This window comes from Octodon degus, unplaced genomic scaffold (assembly GCF_000260255.1).
Source record: "Octodon degus isolate 3935 unplaced genomic scaffold, OctDeg1.0 scaffold00116, whole genome shotgun sequence".
Taxonomy (NCBI): domain Eukaryota; kingdom Metazoa; phylum Chordata; class Mammalia; order Rodentia; family Octodontidae; genus Octodon; species Octodon degus.
Window position 1 is genome coordinate 7887670 of NW_004524692.1, and position 6926 is coordinate 7894595.

Consider the following 6926-nt stretch of genomic DNA (forward strand, 5'->3'; position numbering starts at 1 on the left):
TATATATATATATATATATATATATTCCACTACAAAATGGTCCATTTATATCCCCTTTTTTGTTTACTTTTGTCAGAGATGTATAATCCATTGCCATTCATATATTGTAGGTGCATGAATTCAGCAGAGTAAATCAATACAGTCCCATAGTCTGTAATCATACTGGATTATCTACAAGACTGGCAGTGTCAGAAGTTGTTGACTTGAACCTTTTACAGCTCAGCATATTAATATGGCTTTACTTTTTATACCTCAATTTTATACTTTTCTGCTGGATGGTTAAGACAAGTTTAAGCAGTTGGAACTTGCAATTCTGTTTCTTCAGCCTCCAACCTGCTCGAGTTACTCTGTATCTGTCCTAATGCCCCATTTGCTGCTTCTTTTCTTTATTGTGTCCTCTGACTTTTCTTGGTTATGACCAATAAAGTTTCACTTTCTAAATTAATGTCTTCAAAGTTTAAAACTTTTTAAAAAATCTATTGTTTTAGTTCTCTTTAATTTTCTACTTAAATTATTTCTATTTCAATATTTTTTACTCCTTCCTTCTCTGGATTTATTGCATTATTTTACTCCACACTTCTTGAATTAAAAGTTTTAGTAATATATACATTTCTTGCTGAGAACTTCTTTGAATGTCCCTCACTAGTTTTAATATGTGATGCTTTTGTTAAGGTGTGGTATTGTATGCTTTCAGTTTCTATTTTTATTTCTTCTCTTATTCACAGTTCAGATTTTTATGTCAACAGGTTAAGCTTAATGCAGGAGTCAGATCCCTGATTTAGAGTTCAGGGTTTTATGTCCCACCCTGCCACTAGCTATATGACTTTGGAGAAATTACCAGATTACTTTGTGATGCAATATGCTTCTTTTAAAATATGAAAAGTAATAATGCATAATTCGTATAATCGTTCTAAAGGCTGAATAATTAAATTCTTGAAAGTGCTTTGCACGGTGGCTAACCCAGAGTAAGAGCATCAGTGTGCTAAATCCCCTGCCCGCCCTCACAAGCAGGGGCTGTAACATGTGGTGAATGTCGACTGAAAAAAAAAAACTATTACAGCAAATGAACAATGGTTATTATATTAAATATTATTATCTTCAAAGTAGTTGCTCAGATTACCAGATATGGGCATGCAAAATAGGTCAAACAATATAGCAGTAACTGTTCTTTTCAATGAACTGGTAGAAATTAGTAGTACAGTAGTCTGTTGCTGTTTTATGGTTTTACTTTCATGGACTCACTGTTTCACAGGTTTTCAGAAAACATTGATCTAAATTATTTATTGAGGATTTTTCTCTGTATCGCAGGATTTTGCGGTAGTGTACGGTACTGTGTACATATTTATATGCATAGTGTTTATGGTTTTGATTTTTGCCTACATTTTAAAAACATAAAATATATTTAAAATGCTAATTCTAACATATTAAAAGAATATTAAATTGAAATAAAAGATAATGTTTAGGGAGTGTAGTTCCTTAGCAGATGAATACATACTGCACTATACAGTATTCACATGTTGTTAGCATTCTGTAGGTTTACAAATTTAGAAAATGGTTAGAGGGCTGGCCAGCAAGCTCAGCAGATTAAAGCGCCTGCCCTGGCAGACACAAGGACTGGGATTCTCTCCCCAGCCTGCCTTCTCTGCCCTTGAGGCGTGCTGAGACAGCAATTGAGACTGGGCATGGTGGTGCACGCCTGTAATCCTAGTGCTTAGGAGGCTGAAAACAGGAGAATCACTATGAGTCTAATCTGTGTACTGAGACCCTGTAGATCCTGTACTAAATACATTTTTAAAAAATGGTTAAGAACATTAGAATTGTTTTTAAAAGTGGGGGAAGGGTTTATAAGAGTATGGGAAGGGCTTATAAAGCCACATATATAATGTCGTTACTTCACTGATTTTCACTTATGGGGGTGTCTGTAATGTAACCTCTGCAATAAGTGAGGGGCCACTGTGTATCCCTTTCTAATCTTTTTAAAATTTAAAAACTTAAAAATGATTCCTGTAAAGCCACGTTGCCATTAATCCCCCTCAAAAACATTGCTTCGTACTTCCAACCCACGCATCCCATCATTCTTGCCACTTTCTCAGTGTGTTTCTAAGGAGAGATAAAAAGACAGTGAATGCTGCTACCAAGAGCCACCCAGTGGAAAGGCAGACTTGTAGAATATGGCAGTGTGTCTTCCTTCTCTCTGTTCACCAGATCTGGCCCCATTGGACTTCTAGCACTTCTCCAGAAAGCAGCCATGACAATGAGGTGAAAGAAGCCTTCCAGAACTACTTCAAAAAGCAGCAAGAATGATGGCATGCATTTACGGCAGGTGGAAATATACTGGGGGCTTAACGGCAACGTGGCTTTTACTGTATAATTATTTTTCTTTAAACAGACTATAGTTTTTGATTACACTGTGTATCTCCTGATGTGATTGGGTATTTGTCAATTTCTCCTCATAGTTTCATTGGGCTTTTATGTAATAAATTCTGAAGCTGTTAAGACCTTATAAATTTATGAATGTGGTATATTACCAGTAAAGTAATTTCTGTCAGTATTGTAAGTCTCCTAGTATTTTTTGCTTTGAATAATCTTGCCCACTGTTAGTGATAGACAATTAGGGATTTTTTTTCCTTTCTGAATTTGCTTTGATACCATTTCAATTTATTTTCAATCTTTCTATGTCAGGTTATTCTAATATATGTTTTTGAAATAGTGAGGTGATAGATTATTAAAATTAAGTCTGAAATCCTCTTTGTTTCAATGAACTAGCTGAATCCATTCATATGTAATAGAACTAGATGAATTTCTGGATGTTGCTGTCATTATATTTTAAGTTTTCACTTAGTAAGATTTCCTAAGTTCTCTTGGCTTTCTATCCTCCTTGTGTTTGGCTAATTTCGTATCTGTTTCTACTTTCTGGCTAGAAAGCTGTTCACTTACTGTTTCTATTCTTCTTATGGTCATCTTAATTGTTACAATTTAATTATATTTTTGGTAAATATTCCAAATATAAATTAAAGATGCAAATAGTGCTACATTATTTTAAAAATTGGTTCTCTTCAACCCCCCCCCTTGAGTCTTGCTTTTTTGAAGCAACTACAAACTCATCTTTCTACTACCACAAGCCTCCATATTTCTGCTTATTATAGTTCATATGCACATAATGGTATTTCTTGACTCCTAAATGTTAGGTATTCCCTCTTGACTTTTCCACCTCACTTAGAGCCTCATCTGCATGCACACAAACACAAACACACCCACATGCTTCCTCTCCTATCGTCCTCTCAGTAAAAATTAAATCTATTTTCAGAACATGCATTATTACAGTATGCAAATATTATTCACAACTCTACTACACAGCTTATTCCAAATACACATCTCTCCATGTACATTTTCTTCTTGCTAAATTTTATAAATCAATGCTTTTATTTGTTTAGGTTTCAATTACCTGCAATTAATCAGCACCCTAGCTTTCCACAGAAATGGTACAGCTTTTTCTCTGTGGAGTTGCATGTAGACAAATATATTAGGTAATTACCACAAGTCTTCCCTATTTATTTACTTATGTATTCACTTATATGACCTTATGTATCCATGTGAATAACCTTATGTATACATTATGAATACATGTAACTTATGTATTCATTTATATAATTATTTAATTTCTTTTGGTTTGAAGACTATCATTCTGGAGTCATTTCCCATTCTTCTTCATTCTGGATTGGGTTTCTCTTCAGCACTGCCCTAGTGTTTGGAGTTTTTCTCATCTACTAGCTTCTCTGTCTCCTGGATCCCTCATTTTCATGATGCACCCCACCAATAACTTTGATAACAAAAACATTGGTGTTGCTTCTATGCCAGTATGCTTAATATTCATATATAGTACATTATTATTGGATTTAGTAATTTATCTTAGAAATAATTTCCTTTCATAATTATGAAGGCTGTTACCTTATTGTTTTCTAACTTTGTAGTCTAGTTTCTTTATTTTTCTTTGTGTGTGTGTGTGTGTGTGTGTGTGCGTGCGCGTGTAGGGTCTCACTACACAGCTCAGACTTGTAGTGATCCTCCTGATTTCTACCTCTCTAATGCTGGGATTATAAGCATGTGCTACCACACCTGGACTATATCGCTGGCTCAGCGCGCCCAAGGGTAGGGCAAGCACGGCATATGGTGCCAAGGATCAAACCCTGGCCCCTGCGCTTAACTAAGCAAGTTCTTAGTCCACTGAGCTATACCGCTGGCCCTTCTAATTTCCCTTGAAATCTCAGTCTTTTAGTTATGATATATTTTTTCCTTTTTCTTTTCCTTTCTTTTTCTTGGAGTGCTTTTAGCATTTGCCTTTATCCCTAGAGTTTTTAGATTTCATCACAATGTTTTTAGATCTGTATTCTTTTCTTATTTTTTACTCACCATGTTAATCACTCAATTTGAAATCTATCTTCTGAAGAATTTTAAAATATCTTTTTCATTGATGATGTTTCTCTCCTATTTCCTATATTTGCCTTTTGGACATTAAACCTGTTCTATCCATCCTCATATTATCTATTGTTTCCTATTTTGTAATTTTTTTTGTTGTTACTACATTTTCTAAAAGATTTTCTCAAAACTGCTTTCCAATGTGTAAATTTACTAATGGAAGACATAATCTCATTTTTCAAATTTTCCTCTGTGTGGAAGTTAGATTTTATTTCAAAAGGCACACTGTATTGTTTCACTTCATTGAGGATATTAAATATGTACAAACATATATATGAATTTTTAAACTTTTTTCCTTTTTAATATGACACCTCTCCCTCCCCAGTTTTCTTATTGTTATCTACTTCTCTGTTTTGGTCTTCTGTGGAGCCCACCACCACACCTGTCTATCCATGGCTCAGATAGAGCTCTAGGAAGCCAACTGGAAGTCTGGAGCGCACATGTGTAGGAACAGTGGAAGGGCCAATTGTGTTTAGTTGGGAAGTGCCCAGCTGTCTGCATCTGTAGGAATTTTCTCTCAGGGATTTTCCATTTTCTCTGGGGATAACTTCTATAATGTTGTGTTTGGTGGCTGTAAGTTTTGCTGCAGGGTTGTGGTTATAAAAAGGAGGGATACTGGGAGTGAATTGCGGATGGAGAATCTTTTAACTTTGTATATGGCTTCTCTCTCCTTTTCCTTTCACCTTTCACTTTCCCCTCCCTTCACCTCTCCTTCACTTACTTCCCCTCACTTCCCCTTTCTTCTCTTTTTTAGTTTCTTGAACCCAGGGTCTCATATACACTATGCAAGTACTCTACCGTGGAATTACATACCTAGCCTTTTTCATTTTCTTTTTATTATAGTAATCTTATTGTGAAATAAGTAGTAAGAGAGACAGTTTCAAAGCAGGTTAGTAGGACAATTATAATAATCAATACATTGCATATTGTTGTCTTTGTAGTAGTTATTTATAGTACAAGATGCAGACATAATATCTTGTCTAACCACTATTAGTTCAAAACTTTCTTCTCATTGAACTAAGAAAAAGTAGCTGTATATCTATGCCAACTATTTCGAATATACAGATTTTTTTAAACTTATGTTTTGAGACAGGGTTTCACCGAGTTGTCCTGGTGGCTCCTAAACTCACAATCCCTTTGCCTCAGTCTGTCAGGTATCTGGGTTTATAGATGTAGGATCTTTCTGAATTCTTTTATTGTCTATGAATTTCTCCCCCATTTTGCAGATCTTTCTGGAAAATATAAATTTCTATGATTTTACTTGACCACATGTGGGCATGCATGTGTGGGGATGGCAATTCACCTTGCAGTGAGTTATATTATAAAAGTGAAACCTTAGCTTGTAATAATGTACAGTAAACCTGACTGAACTTTACTCCGGAGGGAGAGGGTATCTGTCTTCTAGGAGTGTTTGCTGTATGCAAACATTTATGAAGTAGTCATCTAGAACAAAGGCAGTCAGTTTCTGTGTTCACAGGGAGCAAAAATGTAAGAAAACCTATGAATTGTCACAGTAAGTTCAAACCTATACAGCAAAGACAAAGGGCAGGAAGATGCATGGTCTGTGTCACAGTGGGTTATGGTAAATATTGGCCTCTATAATAGTGTAGAGAGAAGCTGAACCTATAGGAGAAAAACTACATAGCTGTTACAAGGTAACATTAATTTTCTTTCAGCACTGGGGATTGAACCTAGAGCCTCTGCACTGACCTCCATTCCCAGACCGTTTTTATTTTAAGACAGGGTCTTGCTAAATTCCTAAATTGCACAACCTGGGCTTGCACTTGCAATCATCCTACCTCAGCATTCAATAGTACTGGCTAGGATCACATACGTGCCCCATGTTTTTCAAATGGTCTATATGGACCACTTGCTATACAAAGAAAAATATAATGTTGTGTTTGGTTTCAAAAAGTTTGAAAGCTCTACTTCCAACATTTGAGCCACTATAATGAAGAGTCTTTATCTATTTATTTATTTTGTGTGTGTGTGGCCAGCTCAGCCCACCAGGGGGCGGGGCTGGCTGGCATGTGGTGCTGGGGGATTGAACCGAGGTCTCTGTGCTTTGCTTAGCTTAGCTTGTTCTAAGTAGGTGCTTTAGACCACTGAGCCATCTCACCAGCCCCCAAGAGTCTTTATCATAGATAGATTTAAGATGCAAAATAAATGTAAAGATATACAACTACTGTCTTGATAGAAATGCATACATTGTTCAAAGTTTGTGAAGATAAGAAATAAGTGGAAATAAATGGTGGGGATTGCTTTGTAGCTGGCAGGAATAAATGGGTAAGTCTCAGGGAGAAATGTGAGATATAATGCCTCAAGAAAAGAGGGCACAGGGTATATTTAAAAGTGTGAAGTGTTCTGATTTATTAATGCAAAAGAAAGTGGAATTTGAAGCCACAATGGACTCTTTGTAAGCATATATAAGGTCTTACTATTATTATTAT